Here is a 19,396-nt window from a genome sequence, read left to right as displayed (position 1 = left end):
TGAGAAGTGAATGAACTTTGACTTTGTAACAACAGCAGTCGGTGCTAAACAAAGTGTCAAACTGTCCCTTCAGTGACAAATAACATTCAAACAGTAAAGGTTTTTATGTAACAAAAGTAAAATATGTATAAAACAAACCTTTGCAGCATAGAGCAAAGGGTGAAACCTGAAGGAAGACATTTTAGATGTAAAAAAAATGTAAGTTGGGGTTAAATGTAGCATAATGTGCTTCATAAATATGTAAACATGGACTTACATAGAATTAAGTCCACCTACTAGTCCTACACCCTAGTAGGCGTGCGATTAGGCGTAGCAGTAAAACTAGACCTGACTAAATATTTCACATCAATCTATAAAAACAGCAAATATTTACACATTCACCAACAACTTGTTCATTTGAAATTAGACTACCTGTTACATTTCAGGTCAAGGTTGTACTCATGTCAAGTTTTTAAATATTATTTTGTTTATATTTAGAAAGTTATTTTAGCCAAACTAATTTTCTATCTGAATCTGCTCTTACTTAACACACAAGTGACCTGTAAAACATTGCATCACCGATGTTATCTATCATGTTCCCAAAGAGTTTACCTCTTTTTAAGGAGCACAGAGGCACTTTTCAACTGACCAGGGTAGTAATATTAATAGTAAGAGAGGGAGAGTGCAAAAATATTGAAAAAGATTGGTTGACTTTGTGGGTCTATATTCGTTTTAGTTATTTAAGCTCAGCCCTTTGGAAACACAGTGATACTCCTGATGTAAAGTGTTTTGTTTTTTTTTTGCTGTTTTCGATTGTCTTCAGAATATTTTGTCTTCACTCCATCATTTATGGGTAAACAAACATTATGTCGGCGTTGTCAGGTGACTGATCGCATCCTATTGTCCACAGATATCAGTCAATAGTCCTGCACTCTAACACATGCACAAACATGGATTATCAGTCGTCTGTGCGTCTTCGGTTTGTCTCCTCTGACCCATATCGGTGTTTGTCTTCTCAAAGTAGCAAGCTCCAAATCAGAACAACATGGTCCAGTTGTTCTGGACACCAGCAGGCAACAAAATACATAAAAAAATGTCACTGATGCCAGAAAAAAACCAAATTGGTTATGGAATATAGGCAAGCGTGCGGAAAGTACCTGTACGTGTCTCCTTTGGTTTTGTCTCTGATGATGGGAACCTCTGTTTGCAGCAGAAGTGACAGCTGGCTGTGAGGCTGAACTGTAGGTAAATGATCTGTGTAAATTAGCCTTTTATGGTGCTTTGGGGAAAGCAAGATGTTTCACACCCTATTTAACTCTTCATCATTGTTTGGACAAAAGAAAAGGCTCAACCTGCAGAGGATTAAATTGAGTAATGACAAGTAATTGCATTCAGCGTTATCAGATACGATGGAACTCGTGGGACGGGATCACTGCACAGGACAGGCCGGTGTGGAATCCCAGGCTTTAACTGAAGCTTAATTTAATGCTCTAAAAGTTGTTTTGAGTACACCTTCTTGATGCTGGATGTAAATGTAGGAAATAAACCTGAAAGGTGATGGTCTGCATGATCTTGGATGGAGGACGGGGAAGTGGTGGCAACAGTTGCATGATATGGAACTAGTGCAGCCAGTCATTCTACATCTGAATGTCAACCTGTATAGTATCTTCTAGCCCTCTGTCAATTTTTCTATTGCTTTAGGTTTTTCTCCTTGTGTTTTCCACACCTGGTGGCAAGCTAGAGGCTGCTTGTGTTCTCTAAGGTTTTTCCCAAAAATCTCACCTGGAGATGGAGTGGAGAATGGAGTCGAAAGAGAATAGAGAGCCACAGATGCAGCTCAGATGACAAATGGGGAAAAATATGAAAAGGAAAGGCAATTAAAACTGCATTATATAACATGGTGTCGCCATGTTGTGACAGTATGTTGGGAAACAGATAATCGCCTCCACTTCCTCCCTGTTCTATTATTGCCATCTGAAGAAGTGAACCGCTCCCGATCAAAACAACCAATCAGAGCCAGGAGGAGGGACTTAGCGCTGTCAATCAATCTCATGTAGTCTCTGCAAGATGTGCTAAAAGAATAGAAACAACTTACCATTATAGGAAATCTATTCATACACCATCATGCCAAGGCTGGCTAGCCCTAGCATTCATGACAGGCTATGCTAGCTGTAGCAGAAAGCAAGTGGAGGAAAAGGGGGGCAAGGAATTTGTTGTGATTTAAATAAACTGTATTTAAATGAGTAGCAGCTCTACATGGAGGGTGACTGACAAGGCTAAGACACGCCTCCTGACTCTGATTGGTTGTTTCTAGTTTCTAGTTTCTTGCTAAATCTCTTGAATTAGAAATGATTTTGAATAAGTTAAAACTATTTCCAAAAGCTTTCAGTGCTGTGAAATTAAGTTATGAAATGTTTGTATGTTTTTTTGTTGTTGTTCTGCTTTTTTTTTTTTTTTTTTTTGCTTCCACCTTGTTTGTGTGCTCAAATTTGTCTTTAACATTTAATTGTATTGTGTTATGTTTGCAAATTGTAATACCTTAACACTGGTGATTTTATTTTTGAAAGTTTACAAAAAGGAAAATCAAAATTTCCGTGCAACAACACATGTATATATAAGGCAATTTATTAACGCAAATAACCACACATAAATAGTCAAGATCCTCTGCATACTTCCAGGGGATCCTGAAGCCGGCAGAAGCAGTTTTCAGGGCAGCCAGATAGGACCTGACAGGCTGAAATGAAACACAGATATGGCAGTGGCAGTCAGGCAGACAGGAGCCAGTCTCTTATGGGTGCTGGAGATTAGGCTGACTCCTACTTCACATTCCCCACTGAGCAGCGCTCCACAGGCTTGGGCCTTGTATGCCTTTAAATCCTTCCTTCCTCCCTCTCTATCTGCTGCTCGTGTACACTGTTTCTGGTGGAGGTCTGCGGCTGGGATAGCACATGAGAAGGTTCACATTGTTGGGACGGCCCGACTGCTGTATGGAGCGGAAACATGACATCAGTGAGCCCCACTGAAGCTCGGCCGGGCTGGTGGTCTGGAAAATGGCAGAAAATGGTGATTAATGTCATGTAAGGAAAGAATTAGTGAACGATTTGCCTGCAGAATGAGATTACGTGATGGTCCTCCCCATCATTTTCTGACGGCAAGCTGAAGGTTAAAAACACGGTCCAGGAATTTATGCGTCCATTTTTTAAGTGTTCATACTGATGATGATGATGATGATGATGATGATGATGATGATGATGATGATGATGATGATGATGATGAGGATGCGGTTGTGTTAATCTGATGTCTACTGGAAAATTAAACCTTCCCAAAGAATGAAAAGATTTATTGGGGCCTGCCCCATAGCAATGCATAAGGAGAGCAGTGACTGACTTGCGAAGCAAGTCAGTCACTGCCTCCATGCATTGCATGGCAGGCACCTATTGTTCTACACCCAATAGAATGTCTCTTTATTGGGGCCTGCCCCATAGCAATGCATAAGGAGAGCAGTGACTGACTTGCGAAGCAAGTCAGTCACTGCCTCCATGCATTGCATGGGCAGGAACCTATTGTTCTACACCCAATAGAACGCCTCTTTATTATTGGGGCCTGCCCCATAGCAATGCATAAGGAGAGCAGTGACTGACTTGCGAAGCAAGTCAGTCACTGCCTCCATGCATTGCATGGCAGGCACCTATTGTTCTACACCCAATAGAACGCCTCTTTATTCTTAACTTCTTCTTCCGTCAACCGGAATGCGGCTCGCACCGCTGCGAGCCCACCCACAAAAGTGGTATCAAAACGTGCGGCCCGTTCCCGGCAGGTGTGCTATTATTTTTATAAGGAATCGGACTTAAGATGGCGAAGTAAAAAGCGAAAAACGAGCAAAATTTCCAACTGCCGAAACGCAGAGCATAACTGAAACCAACTGACGCTCCAGTAGAGTGAGAATTTAAGCAGATTTTTGACCCCAAAGCGATTTTGAAATCGCCGTCACGCCCACAAATATCGCCCGATTGGTATCAAACTCGGTCATGACATTGATACGCATGCCTGCTCCGGTAAAATGTGTTCGATATTTCTCTAGCATTTACGGTTTTCTGTCAAGGTGCTTCAGAGTGAAATCATGGGACAGGGTAACTGACGCTCTCCCTGATTCACTTCCATGTATTTCTGAAAAGTTTCTGCACAATTTTTTGTCTCATCACTGCAATTACTGTGAATGAGGTAAAAATATGAATTGCGGTACTATCGGAGAAGACAAATAGCCCTCTTATACGCTTCAAACGGTTTTCAAATATGTATTACGGTTCCTGAACGGCAAAGGTTTGTTCGGAGTGCTTTTTCCATATTAATTGGCTGGGTGTCTCACAAAGATAGAATTTTTTCTCCCCCTTTCTGTCTCAAACACACATGACAGTAAGCAGCTGATCCATTACCATAGCAACGGAACACATGAGGCCAGAGCAGCTGATTTATGGGAGGACACTCTGGAATGAGCTGGCCTTTAGAACTACTTGTGTTTTGGGCATTTTATAACTGATTTTAACAAACCATTGTTACACACAGGATTAGTGTGTAATTTTAAATAAAGCTTAATGGAAATTTCCCAATAAAAGCCCCAATATCTCTGTCAGGTGAGTGCAGCGCCGTAAGGCGCTGAAAAAATCTCTGCCTATATTATCTTTTCCTCTCAGGTTATGGCACTGGCTTGCGCAGCAAGCCAGTGCAATGGCATTAACCTTTGACCTAATGATATTAAATAGGACAATCAGAACAATAATGCATCGCCGTAAGGCGATGCAATAATATTAGAATGCTTTATTAGTCTTATCTTAAATAAACTATTAGCTATTTTTCTTACTTATTAGTCATTTTAAATATACTGAATGGAGTAAATCAATTACAGAAAACATTCTAATGATGCAATGGCATTAACCTTTGACCTAATGATAATAAATAGGACGACCAAAACGCCATAGTGTGGGCATTTAATATGATGCTTATGTTTATTTTTCAAAAAAAAAGCCTTCATATTGCCCTCAGGTTAATGCATCGCCGTAAGGCGATGCAATAATATTAGAATGCTTTATATTCTTCTCTCAGGTTAGGGATCTGCCTTGCGCAGCAAGGCAGTCAATTAAGATAAGACTTTTACCTTAAATAAACTATTAGCTATTTTTCTTACTTATTAGTCATTTTAAATATACTGAATTGAGTAAGTCAGTTACAGACAACATTCAAATGATACCCCACATGCTATTGGCAGCATTTAGGTAAAGATATGTTTGGCCTGCTTTGATCAGAAAAACTAACTGCTTCAAACTATTAGGATTCCATCTCTCCCTGTGTGTTTCATTCTCATGACAGTTGAGCTGCTCTTTAGAACTACAAAGACTGAAGGTTAGAACTACAACATGGTGGAACTGTCAGTTACTACAGAGGAGGACTGAGCTGGCCTTTAGAACTACTTGTGTTTTGAGCATTATAGAAACGATTTAACACATTCACTGTTACACATGGGATGAGTTTGACCATTTCTTATGATGCTTACTGAAAATTTCAAAATAAAAGCCTTGGCAATTTTTACATCATATATTTGCTCATTTTTGGCTTTATGTGACTGGTTTAACCAAAGCACTCTTACACATTGGATTAGTGTGGGCATTTAATATGAAGCTTACTGCAAATTTCAAAAACCTTTGACCTAATACTCCATAGCTGTAGTACTAACTAACACTAATATGATTCTGCATTATCTGCACAGCAAGGCAGTTCATTAGCATTAGCCTTATAGTTTAAATAAGCTTTTACCTATTTTTCTGTCTTATTAGCCATGTTTAGTATACTTAATGGAGTAAGTAACTTACAGAGAACATTCTAATGATACCCCACATGTTACTGAAAGTATTTATGCTTACATTAGCCTTTTGGCTAACTTGAGCTAATACACTAATTTCAACATACTGAATGGTGCAAGTGCATGTTAGTCAACATGCTTGTGACTCTCCAAGGGCTATTGACTACCATTCAGCTAAGCTTAGCATTGATGCAAATTCTTAGCATCAGAACGCTGGGTCCAAACCGACGGGCACACTTTGGCAGGCCCCAGTTAAATTTCTTCAGGAATTTTATGCATTGCTATGGGGCAGGCCCCAAAGCAATGCATAAGGAGAGCAGTGACTGACTTGCGAAGCAAGTCAGTCACTGCCTCCATGCATTGCATGGGCAGGAACCTATTGTTCTACACCCAATAGAACGCCTCTTTATTGGGGCCTGCCCCATAGCAATGCATAAGGAGAGCAGTGACTGACTTGCAAAGCAAGTCAGTCACATGCATGTGCAGGCACCTATTGTTCTACACCCAATAGAATGCCTCTTTATTATTATTTTTCTTCCGTCTCCGTTAATTTTCGTCGTGCTTGAGCCCACCCACAAAAGTGGTATCAAAGCGTCATGACTCGAACCCGGCATTGGAGCTATTACTTTTGGTGGGATTTGGAGTTACCATGGCGACGTAAAAAAAAAAACGACTATGAGCTCACCAGGTGAAATCAAATCGTCAAGGGGACGAGGCAACCTCTAAATCTTAAAAAATACCCTATTTTGAGGATTTTCTGTGTCGTCATAACTTCATGTAGAAACGCCATTCAAACTTCATTTTGTAGATCGTCCGTGATCTCTTTTAAAGTGAAGACAGCACATCAATATGAATTATGGTTTGTCCACAACTTCTTTCTAAGCGACCCAAAGTTTTTGATTTTTGGAAAAATCAGAGTGTGAAGCTGCTCCTCTAGAGTGAGAGTCAGAAGCGACATTTTGACCCCAAATCATTTTTTAACTCGCCCTCACGCTCACAAATATTGCATGATTGGTATCAAACTTGGTCATGACATTGATGCCTGCCTGCTCCGGTCAAATGTTTTCAAAAAATTATCTAAGCGCTTACAGTTTTCTCTCCAGGTGCTTCAGAGCAAAGTCATGCGCCAGGGTAGCAGACAGATCTCACTGATTCACTTCCATGTATTTCTGAAAAATTTCAGACCTTGGCACACACTTTTTTATCTCATCGCTGTTAATACTGTGAGGTAGAGATATGAATGGCGGGACTATGTGGGCGACAAATAGCCCTCTCATATGCTTCAAGCGGTTTTCGAATATGTATTACGGTTCCCGAGCAGGGAAACAGTTTTTGCAATGCTTTTTAGTCAAACTGGCTGGCTCAAACAGAGAATTGTCTCCCCTGGATGTCTCCTCACAGCTGGCAGAGGATTATTTACCATGGCAACGGAACCCAGAGCAGGAGAGCTGCTTAGGGACTACAAATCGCATCACTGTAGTTGAACTAGTAGTTCAGTTAAAACAGAGGAGGACTGAGCTGGCCTTTAGAACAACTTGCTGCTATGGGCTGTATATAACTCATTTAACCCAGTCACTGTTATACATGGGATGAGTCTAGCCCTTTGAAATGAAGCTTACTGAAAATTTCAAAATAAAAGCCCTTGAAAATTTTTACATCAGGTCATTGCTTTTTTGAGCGTTATATGACTGATTTAATCAATGACTGTTACACATGGGATGACTTTGACCCTTTCAAATGAAGCTTAACAAAAATTTCAAAATAAAAGCTTTGGGAATTTTTACATCATGTAATTGCTCTTTTTGGCTTTATGTGACTGGTTTATCCAAAGCACTCTTACACATTGGATTAGTGTGGGCATTTAATATGAAGCTTACTGCAAATTTCAAAATAAAAGCCTCAAAATGCCCCTCTGGACAGTGCACGCCGTAGTACAATGATATCATTCTGCATTATCTGTTTATCCGAGGTTAGGGAACTGCCTTGCAGCAGTTCATTTCATTAGCCTTTAGCTTAAATAAGCTATTTTCTATTTTCAGACTTATTAGCCAAGTTTAGTATACTTTATGGAGTAAGTAAATGACAGTAAACATTCTAATGATACTCCACATGCTACTGAAAGTATTTATGCTTACATTAGCATATTTGCTCATTTTAGCTAATACACTTACTTTATCATACTGAATGTTGCATGTCCAGCTTACTTAACATTCTTGTGATTCTATTGATTACATTGCAGCTTTCTTTAGCATTGATGCAAATTCTTAGCATCCTGGCGCTGGGTCCAAACCGACGGGCACACTTTGGCAGGCCCCAGTTAAATTTCTTCAGGAATTTTCTAGTTGGGGCCTGCCCATAGCTAATGCATAAGGAGAGCAGTGACTGACTTGCGAAGCAAGTCAGTCACTACTGCTCCCATTACATGGCAGGAACACCTATTGTTCTACACCCAATAGAACGCCTCTTTATATATTATTATTTATTATTCTTCCGTCAACCGAATGCGTCGCACCGCTGCGAGCCCACCCACAAAAGTGGTATCAAAGCGTGCGGCCCGATCCGGCAGGTGTGCTATTATTTTATAAGGAATCGGACTTACGATGGCGGCGTAAAAAGCGAAAAACGAGCAAAATTTCCAACTGCCGCAGAGCATAACTGACACCAACTGCCGCTTTTTAGAGTGAGAATTTAAGCAGATTTTGACCCCAAAGCGATTTTGAAATCGCTGTCACGCCCACAAATATCGCCCGATTGGTATCAAACTCGGTCATGACATTGATACGCGTGCCTGCTCCGGTAAAATGTGTTCGATATTTCTCTAGCATTTACGGTTTTCTGTCAAGGTGCTTCAGAGTGAAATTATGGGACAGGGTAACTGACGCTCTCCCAGATTGACTTCCATGTATTTCTCAAAAGTTTCTGCACAATTTTTTGTCTCATCACTGCAATTACTGTGAATGAGGTAAAAATATGAATTGCGGTACTATCGGAGAAGACAAATAGCCCTCTCATACGCTTCAAACGGTTTTCAAATATGTATTACGGTTCCTGAATGGCAAAGGTTTGTTCGGAGTGCTTTTTCCATATTAATTGGCTGGGTGTCTCACAAAGATAGAATTTTTTTCCCCTTTTTCTGTCTCACACAGACATGACAGTTAGCAGCTGATCCATTACCATAGCAACGGAACACATGAGGCCAGAGCAGCTGATTTATGGGAGGACACTCTGGAATGAGCTGGCCTTTAGAACTACTTGGTTTTTGGGCATTTTATAACTGATTTTAACAAACCATTGTTACACACAGGATTATGTGTCAATTTTAAATAAAGCTTAATGGAAATTTCCCAATAAAAGCCCCAATATCTCTGCCTATATTATCTTTTCCTCTCAGGTTATGGCACTGGCTTGCGCAGCAAGCCAGTGCAATGGCATTAACCTTTGACCTAATGATATTAAATAGGACAATCAGAACAATAATGATAGAATGCTTTATTAGTCTTATCTTAAATAAACTATTAGCTATTTTTCTTACTTATTAGTCATTTTAAATATACTGAATGGAGTAAATCAATTACAGAAAACATTCTAATGATGCAATGGCATTAACCTTTGACCTAATGATAATAAATAGGACGACCAAAACGCCATAGTGTGGGCATTTAATATGATGCTTATGTTTATTTTTTTAAATAAAAGCCTTCATATTGCCCTCACGTTAATGCATCGCCGTAAGGCGATGCAATAATATTAGAATGCTTTATATTCTTCTCTCAGGTTAGGGATCTGCCTTGCGCAGCAAGGCAGTCAATTAAGATAAGACTTTTACCTTAAATAAACTATTAGCTATTTTTCTTACTTATTAGTCATTTTAAATATACTGAATTGAGTAAGTCAGTTACAGACAACATTCAAATGATACCCCACCTGCTATTGGCAGCATTTAGGTAAAGATATGTTTGGCCTGCTTTGATCAGAAAAACTAACTGCTTCAAACTATTAGGATTCCATCTCTCCCTGTGTGTTTCATTCTCATGACAGTTGAGCTGCTCTTTAGAACTACAAAGACTGAAGGTTAGAACTACAACATGGTGGAACTGTCAGTTACTACAGAGGAGGTCTGAGCTGGCCTTTAGAACTACTTGTGTTTTGAGCATTATAGAAACGATTTAACACATTCACTGTTACACATGGGATGAGTTTGACCATTTCTTATGATGCTTACTGAAAATTTCAAAATAAAAGTTTTGGCAATTTTTTACATCATATATTTGCTCATTTTTGCTTGACGTGATTGGTTTATCCAAAGCACTCTTAGACACTGGATTAGTGTGGGCATTTAATATGAAGCTTACTGCAAATTTCAAAATAAAAGCCTGAATATGACCCTCAGGTTAATGCATCGCCGTAAGGCGATGCAATAATATTAGAATGCTTTATATTCTTCTCTCAGGTTAGGGAACTGCCTTGCGCAGCAAGGCAGTTCATTAGCATTAGCATTTTATCTTAAATAAGCTATTGGGTATTTTTTTGTCTTTTTAGCCATGTTTAGTATACTTAATGGTGTAAGTCAAGTATAGACAACATGCTAGTGAGCTGATTATCATGCTGAATCGTGCATGTCCATGTTAGTCAACATTCTTGTGATTCTCCACATGGTTCTTTGGAAGTTTTTAAGCTTAGCATTGATGCAAATTCTTAGCATCAGAACGCTGGGTCCAAACCGACGGGCACACTTTGGCAGGCCCCAGTTAAATTTCTTCAGGAATTTTCTAGTTGGGGCCTGCCCATAGCAATGCATAAGGAGAGCAGTGACTGACTTGCGAAGCAAGTCAGTCACTGCCTCCATGCATTGCATGGCAGGCACCTATTGTTCTACACCCAATAGAATGTCTCTTTAAGTATTATTTATTATTCTTCCGTCACCCGGAATGCGGCTCGCACCGCTGCGAGCCCACCCACAAAAGTGGTATCAAAACGTGCGGCTCGGTCCCGGGAGGGGTGCTATTATTTTTATAAGGAATCGGACTTACGATGGCGACGTAAAAAGCGAAAAACGAGCAAAATTTCCAACTGCCGAAACGCAGAGCATAACTGAAACCAACTGCCGCTTTTTTAGAGTGAGAATTTAAGCAGATTTTTGACCCCAAAGCGATTTTGAAATCGCCGTCACGCCCACAAATATCGCCCGATTGGTATCAAACTCTGTCATGACATTGATACGCGTGCCTGCTCCGGTAAAATGTGTTCGATATTTCTCTAGCATTTACGGTTTTCTGTCAAGGTGCTTCAGAGTGAAATTATGGGACAGGGTAACTGACGCTCTCCCTGATTCACTTCCATGTATTTCTGAAAAGTTTCTGCACAATTTTTTGTCTCATCACTGCAATTACTGTGAATGAGGTAAAAATATGAATTGCGGTACTATCGGAGACGACAAATAGCCCTCTTATACGCTTCAAACGGTTTTTGAATATGTATTACGGTTCCTGAACGGCAAAGGTTTGTTCGGAGTGCTTTTTCCATATTAATTGGCTGGGTGTCTCACAAAGATAGAATTTTTTCTCCCCCTTTCTGTCTCAAACACACATGACAGTTAGCAGCTGATCCATTACCATAGCAACGGAACACATGAGGCCAGAGCAGCTGATTTATGGGAGGACACTCTGGAATGAGCTGGCCTTTAGAACTACTTGTGTTTTGGGCATTTTATAACAGATTTTAACAAACCATTGTTACACACAGGATTAGTGTGTAATTTTTAAATAAAGCTTAATGGAAATTTCCCAATAAAAGCCCCAATATCTCTGTCAGGTGAGTGCACCTGACAGAGATTTTTAATATAGGCAAAAATCTCTGCCTATATTATCTTTTCCTCTCAGGTTATGGCACTGGCTTGCGCAGCAAGCCAGTGCAATGGCATTAACCTTTGACCTAATGATAATAAATAGGACTATCAGAACACCATATCTGTAGTTCTAACTAACATTCAGTTAAAACAGAGCTTCCATTTAGAACTACTGGCTGTTTAGGCCAGTAAATAAGAGATTTAACCCAAACACTGTTGGATTAGTGTGGGCATTTAATATGAAGCTTATGTTTTTTTTTCAAAATAAAAGCCTTCATATTGCCCTCAGGTTAATGCATCGCCGTAAGGCGATGCAATAATATTAGAATGCTTTATATTCTTCTCTCAGGTTATGGCACTGGCTTGCGCAGCAAGCCAGTGCAATGGCATTAACCTTTGACCTAATGATATTAAATAGGACTATCAGAACAATAATGCATCGCCGTCAGGCGATGCAATAATATTAGAATGCTTTATTAGTCTTATCTTAAATAAACTATTAGCTATTTTTCTTACTTATTAATCAGAAAAACTAACTGCTTAAAACTATTAGGATTCCATCTCTCCCTGTGTTTTTCATTCTCATGACAGTTGAGCTGCTCTTTAGAACTACAAAGACTGAAGGTTAGAACTACAACATGGTGGAACTGTCAGTTACTACAGAGGAGGTCTGCGCTGGCCTTTAGAACTACTTGTGTTTTGAGCATTATAGAACCGATTCAACACAATCACTGTTACACATGGGATGAGTTTGACCATTTCTCATGACGCTTACTGAAAATTTCAAAATAAAAGCCTTGGCAATTTTTACATCATATATTTGCTCATTTTTGCTTGACGTGATTGGTTTATCCAAAGCACTCTTAGACACTGGATTAGTGTGGGCATTTAATATGAAGCTTACTGCAAATTTCAAAATAAAAGCCTCAATATGCCCCTCTGAATAGTGCAATAGCCTTTTAGCTTAAATAAGCTATTACCTATTTTTCTTACTTATCTGCCATGTTTAGTATTCTGAAGGAATTAAGTAAATTACAGAGAACATTCTAATAATGTCCCACATGCTACTGAGAGCATTCACGCTAACATTAGCATTTTTGCTCATTTTAGCTAATACACTTACTTTATCATACTGAATGGTGCATGTCCAGTTTACTTAACATTATTGTGATTCTATTGATTCTATTGATTACATTGCAGCTTTCTTTAGCATTGATGCTAATTCTTAGCATCACAACGCTGGGTCCAAACCGACGGGCACACTTTGGCAGGCCCCAGTTAAATTTCTTCAGGAATTTTCTAGTATCTTTATTTATTTTTCTTCCGCCACCGTTAATGCGGCTCGTACCGCTGCGAGCCCAGCCACAAAAGTGGTATCAAAACGTGCGGCTCGATCCCGGGAGGGGTGCTATTACTTTTATAAGGAATCGGACTTACGATGGCGACGTAAAAAGCGAAAAACGAGCTAAATTTCCAACTGCCGAAACGCAGAGCATAACTGACACCAACTGCCGCTTTTTTAGAGTGAGAATTTAAGCAGATTTTTGACCCCAAAGCAATTTTGAAATCGCCATCACACCCACAAATATCGCCCGATTTGTATCAAACTCGGTCATGACATTGATACGCATGCCTGCTCCGGTAAAATGTGTTTGATATTTCTCTAGCATTTACGGTTTTCTGTCAAGGTGCTTCAGAGTGAAATCATGGGACAGGGTAACTGACGCTCTCCCAGATTGACTTCCATGTATTTCTGAAAAGTTTCTGCACTATTTTTTGTCTCATCACTGCAATTACTGTGAATGAGGTAAAAATATGAATTGCGGTACTATCGGAGACGACAAATAGCTCTCTTATACGCTTCAAACGGTTTTCAAATATGTATTACGGTTCCTGAACGGCAAAGGTTTGTTCGGAGTGCTTTTGCCATATTAATTGGCTGGGTGTCTCACAAAGATAGAATTTTTTTCCCCCCTTTCTGTCTCACACAGACATGACAGTTAGCAGCTGATCCATTACCATAGCAACGGAACACATGGGGCCAGAGCAGCTGATTTATGGGAGGACACTCTGGAATGAGCTGGCCTTTAGAACTACTTGTGTTTTGGGCATTTTATAACTGATTTTAACAAACCATTGTTACACACAGGATTAATGTGTAATTTTTAAATAAAGCTTAATGGAAATTTCCCAATAAAAGCCCCAATATCTCTGTCAGGTGAGTGCAGCGCCGTAAGGCGCTGCAAAAATCTCTGCCTATATTATCTTTTCCTCTCAGGTTATGGCACTGGCTTGCACAGCAAGCCAGTGCAATGGCATTAACCTTTGACCTAATGATAATAAATAGGACTATCAGAACACCATATCTGTAGTTCTAACTAACACTCAGTTAAAACAGAGCTTCCATTTAGAACTACTGGCTGTTTAGGCCAGTAAATAAGGAATTTAACCCAAACACTGTTAGGCATTGGATTAGTGTGTGCATTTAATATGAAGCTTATGTTTATTTTTCAAAATAAAAGCCTTCATATTGCCCTCAGGTTAATGCATCGCCGTAAGGCGATGCAATAATATTAGAATGCTTTATATTCTTCTCTCAGGTTAGGGATCTGCCTTGCGCAGCAAGGCAGATCATTAAGATAAGACTTTTACCTTAAATAAACTATTAGCTATTTTACTTACTTATTAGTCATTTTAAATATACTGAATTGAGTAAATCAATTACAGAAAACATTCTAATGATACCCCACATGCTATTGGCAACACTTAGGTAAAGATATGTTTGGCCTGCTTTGATCAGAAAAACTAACTGCTTAAAACTATTAGGATTCCATCTCTCCCTGTGTGTTTCATTCTCATGACAGTTGAGCTGCTCTTTAGAACTACAAAGACTGAAGGTTAGAACTACAACATGGTGGAACTGTCAGTTACTACAGAGGAGGACTGAGCTGGCCTTTAGAACTACTTGTGTTTTGAGCATTATAGAAACGATTTAACACATTCACTGTTACACATGGGATTACATTGACCATTTCTTATGATGCTTACTGAAAATTTCAAAATAAAAGCCTTGGCAATTTTTACATCATATATTTGCTCATTTTTGCTTGACGTGATTGGTTTATCCAAAGCACTCTTAGACACTGGATTAGTGTGGGCATTTAATATGAAGCTTACTGCGAATTTCAAAATAAAAGCCTCAATATGCCCCTCTGAATAGTGCACCGCCATAGGCGGTGCAATGATATCATTCTGCATTATCTGGTTCTCTCAGGTTAGGGAGCTGCCTTGCGTAGCAAGGCAGTTCATTAGCATTAGCCTTTTAGCTTAAAGAAGCTATTACCTATTTTTCTTACTTATCTGCCATATTTAGTATTCTGAAGGAATTAAGTAAATTACAGAGAACATTCTAATAATATCCCACATGCTACTGAGAGCATTCACGCTAACATTAGCTTTTTGCTCATTTTAGCTAATACACTTACTTTATCATACTGAATGGTGCATGTCCAGTTTACTTAACATTCTTGTGATTCTATTGATTACATTGCAGCTTTCTTTAGCATTGATGCAAATTGTTAGCATCAGAACGCTGGGTCCAAACCGACGGGCACACTTTGGCAGGCCCCAGTTAAATTTCTTCAGGAATTTTCTAGTTTAACCTACAATGCAAAATTCATGTAGGCTGTGGTGTTTATGGGTGTTTTCACACCTGGTAGTCTGATGGACTCTGTTTGATTGGAGAGGTCATTTGAATTTCATCTTTAACCAGTCCTAACTCAACGACAGTCTGAAAAAGAAGAAAAATGAAACAAATAAAAGAGCACATGGGGTCAATCTGACCATTTGTGGACAAAAAGGGAGTGAGTGTGGAGGAAATTTAATTGGAAAATGACCTCAAATGGCACATAGTATTCTAAGACGTCGAAAATTACCTCAAAGTATGCATAGTATTGCCTACTATGATGTTGAAAATGACCTCAAACCTCAAACATAGTATACTAAGACATTGAAAATTACCTCAAAGGATGTATGGTATCCAATGACATCAAAATTGACCTCAATCGTTGCATAAAATACTGATTCAAAAATGACCTGAAACGACACATAGTTTAGCCTACTTTGATGTTGAAAACGACCTCAAACGACCCACTGTGTACTATGACGTCAATTATGACCTCAAAAGATGCATAGTATACTAACACGTCGAAAATGACCTCAAATGACACAGGTATAATATGACATTGAAGATAGCAGTGCACAAGGTGAAATAAAATCAGTTTTACTTTTGCATAAGACATTAACAGTGACTCTGTACCCTCGCCTATTGAGAAATAATTTCTTATAACTTGGCCTCTGTTTCAGTTTTAAATGATTGGATCTGATTTTACCCAATCACTAACATTTGCGTCCTGATAAATCCAGCTCCATTGGAGAAATCCCAGACAGAGCACTGAAGGGAGATGAGAATCAAGTGGAACTGCACAGAAAGGCAATGGGCAGGCTGGCATTCAAATGCATTTACCCAACACAAAATATAGTTTTGGCCCCGTTTACCTGACCTACAAGTCGTTACACTCATCAGTCTGAGCTGCTCACAGAAAACAATCAGAAAAGCAGCTTGGATCTGTCCTGCAGACCTGGGATCAGCTGCTATCTGAGCTTCTCTCCTGTCTCCTGTCGGTTAGCCTCTGCACACACCGTCGATAAAACCCATCTCTTCCAACAGCTCGTTATGGTTTTGGGGCTGATAATGTGATGAATGAAGAGTGGATGTGGTCTTATCAGGAGTGATCAGCTTCAATTTGCCCAGCTGACAAGAAATTTGAGAAAAAGCTTTAAAACAAGACAGACAGGCAGACAGCACAAACTCTGTCCAAACAAACTTGTCCCTCATTGACAATAAATACCTTTGGGAAATTCCTCACTTATCTTGCAGCCTTGTGTATGTAAAACCAAGACAGAGGCTGAAATTCCATTCCTGCCGAAAAGAATGCAGCCATAAAGGACAGTGGCGTCGCATTCGAGGGTGATCAAAGTGAAAAGGCACTTCTCTCCACGCACCATGCCTCCCCGGGTGGATGGAGCTATCAGCCAAACAGCAGAAACATGAGCAAAAACGGACATAAACAGCAGATAGGCGGCCTGCAGAGGGATCGCTCAGTCCCAGTTTGTTATTGACATAACCACAGACTGACCAGGGAGGGGGGGGAGCAGAGCGAAGCGGCCCTGGAGTAGGCCCTCAACCATCACCTCATCCATAAGGCAGCTATCAGGCTCCCAGCACAGAGAGAGCACAATTACTCCCTGTGCTAAACCTTCCTCACAGCTTCTCTCTCTCAGGGAGCAAAATGTTTTGTGATTGCATTTAGAAATAGAATATGGAAAATAAAATCTGCAGTTGAAAGCTTTGGTTATTCTGTACATATTTTCATATTAAATGTTTGCTTTTCTTTCTTTCTTTGTTTTTTTGTTGTTTTTTTTTGTATATGTATGTACTTAAACTTGGGAATTAATTTTTAACCCTCAGAATGAACAGGATATGTGTGCAAACATATTAGCAAATATCCTGCCCAACAAAGTATCCTCTTTATTCCAGCTGTTACAGTTCATTTATTTCATCATTTTCCTTTGCCACTTTATTGTTATTAACATTTTTTTCTCGGGGACGGAGCCGATTCATCATCGAAAGCCTTTGACTGATCCTGCAATTGTCTGTGCTCTCTCTGTATTTGGTTGTACTGTTTTGCAAAGTTCTATAAAATCAGTCTGTAGGAAAACTAATTGAAATAGAAACAAAATTGAATTAGCTTAATGTCTGTGTTTCACTTTACACAAATTAAACTCTCAATCACGCAAATTAAGGTAAAAAAAAAATCTAATTCAATTGAAATTGTATTACCATGATTTGTAAATTTGGTCTAAAATAACATAAAATAAATAAAATACATGTAAGTACTTAAAATATAAAAAAAAACTATAAATTAAATTACATTCAATTAAATGTAATTTAACTCCTTCTACACAGCATATCTGCAAGTTAATATACATACTGTATTGTGCTGCTTAGCCTTTTAAGGAAAATGCTCTTTTCCCTTTTGCGATATGAATTGTCCGTTTGGGAGAAGCTTTAAAAGTTTAGAGCAGGATTTAATAATCGCTTCATACCAAATAATGGGGTTTGTGATGTACTACAGAAAGCTTTTCAATAAATAATTGTACATATTTAAATGGAAACATGAGCTGAAGCCACATTAATCTGTTGTGTCTATCGGATCCTGTGTTTCTCCGAGCTTGTTTTGAGTTTTAGGAGCCTTTCTCTCTGTATTTGCCACATTTTTTCAATCACAATTTCAGCTAGGAGGCCATTTTGAGTCAGTGCTTGGGAGAAGCATCTTCTTCCAGCATGAAGAGCGATCAAAGTTGTAAATAAAACGTCCAACGTGAAATTAATCACCTCTTGTTTTATTTCTGATGAACCAGAACGTGCACTGCAAAGAAAACAGTTTAAAGAAATTGTGCTTTCAAGAGCGGTGATTCTGAGGTCGTTGTTTTTCTCAAAGCAACCACTGGAGGGAGCTGTTATTTATACCCAAGCAGAAAATTTATCATTTGAGGAGCATTTTCACAATAAAATATGGGATTGTTTTCCTATAGATCAATAAAGATAACTACTATTCTGTTTCCACTATTAGCTTCCACAGTCTCTTTTATTTCTTTTTACAATTTACGATATAGTCCATATTTTTAAAACACCACTATTGCTTTACACTAAGCAATCCTTTCTGGAATTTTTAAAGTGCTCTGAAGGTTTTTCAGTTTTTATTTTGATTTTTTTTTTTCTCTCATTTTGCACCAATTTTGCTTGACTGTATGCTGTGCAATGTGTTTTTATGAATAATGAACAAAAGCAAACAAAGAAAGAAAAAAAAAAGAAAGAAAGAAAAAAACCTGCAGGGAAAAGCAAAAACTGTATCGAGTGTAAAAGATCTATATTCAAGAAACAAAAAAAAAGTGTAGGATGATATAGATGTCATGATCAGCTGATCATCCGTTTGCCATGTGAGCTGTTCAGGGACGACCTCGGTAGAGAGGAAATCACTTTCTGAATGTCACACTGCGATCTTTAGAAATGTTCAGATAGTCAACTGATTGGCTTCACTGTGACTCATCACTGAACGCCCAGAGGTTCAACTGAAAACTATTATTTTTGCTCAGAAATGACCGAAACTGAAATATTTTACAGAAGTGAGAGCTGGAGGAGACTTTAGCACAGAATCCATCAGGAGGTAGGAGACCAAATGGTTCAACAGTTTATCAGACCTTAAATATTTTTAAAACACATTTGTTTTGTTCTCCAACATATCTAAGCTTTAATTGATGGGAAAATCAATGTTGAATCTATCTATCTATCTATCTATCTATCTATCTATCTATCTATCTATCTATCTATCTATCTATCTATCTATCTATCTATCTATCTATCTATCTATCTATCTATCTATCTATCTATCTATCTATCTATCTATCTATCTATCTATCTATCTATCTATCTATCTATCTATCTATCTATCTATTTGTCTGTGTCTGTCTGTCTGTATTGAAATTATATCCCCATTTTGTGCAATATTTATGCAAATATTTTTTCACATATAACTTTGTAAAAAAGAACGTATTCTTTAAGGATTTCACAGATTTTCTGGTTTCTATATTTTACC

At 38.8% G+C, this 19,396-nt stretch overlaps 2 long non-coding RNA genes across 2 annotated transcripts; both read right to left on the bottom strand.

The window, feature by feature from the left end:
* Window positions 1–1,001: 1,001 nt before the first annotated feature.
* On the bottom strand, window positions 1,002–2,170 carry LOC122830509. Its single transcript, XR_006370549.1, has 3 exons — window positions 2,075–2,170; window positions 1,137–1,218; window positions 1,002–1,038 (listed from the first exon to the last, which is right to left on the bottom strand). It is a non-coding gene; the product is annotated as an uncharacterized LOC122830509 (long non-coding RNA).
* Window positions 2,171–2,674: 504 nt separating this feature from the next.
* LOC122830503 lies at window positions 2,675–16,834 on the bottom strand. The gene is made up of 5 exons (XR_006370548.1): window positions 16,589–16,834; window positions 16,319–16,491; window positions 15,699–15,773; window positions 15,391–15,468; window positions 2,675–3,022 (listed from the first exon to the last, which is right to left on the bottom strand). It is a non-coding gene; the product is annotated as an uncharacterized LOC122830503 (long non-coding RNA).
* Between the last annotated feature and the right edge of the window lie 2,562 nt (window positions 16,835–19,396).

Source organism: Gambusia affinis, linkage group LG01 (assembly GCF_019740435.1).
Source record: "Gambusia affinis linkage group LG01, SWU_Gaff_1.0, whole genome shotgun sequence".
NCBI classification, from domain to species: Eukaryota; Metazoa; Chordata; class Actinopteri; order Cyprinodontiformes; family Poeciliidae; genus Gambusia; species Gambusia affinis.
Note: the sequence above shows the minus strand (reverse complement) of the source record. Positions and strands in the feature narration are given on the sequence as shown.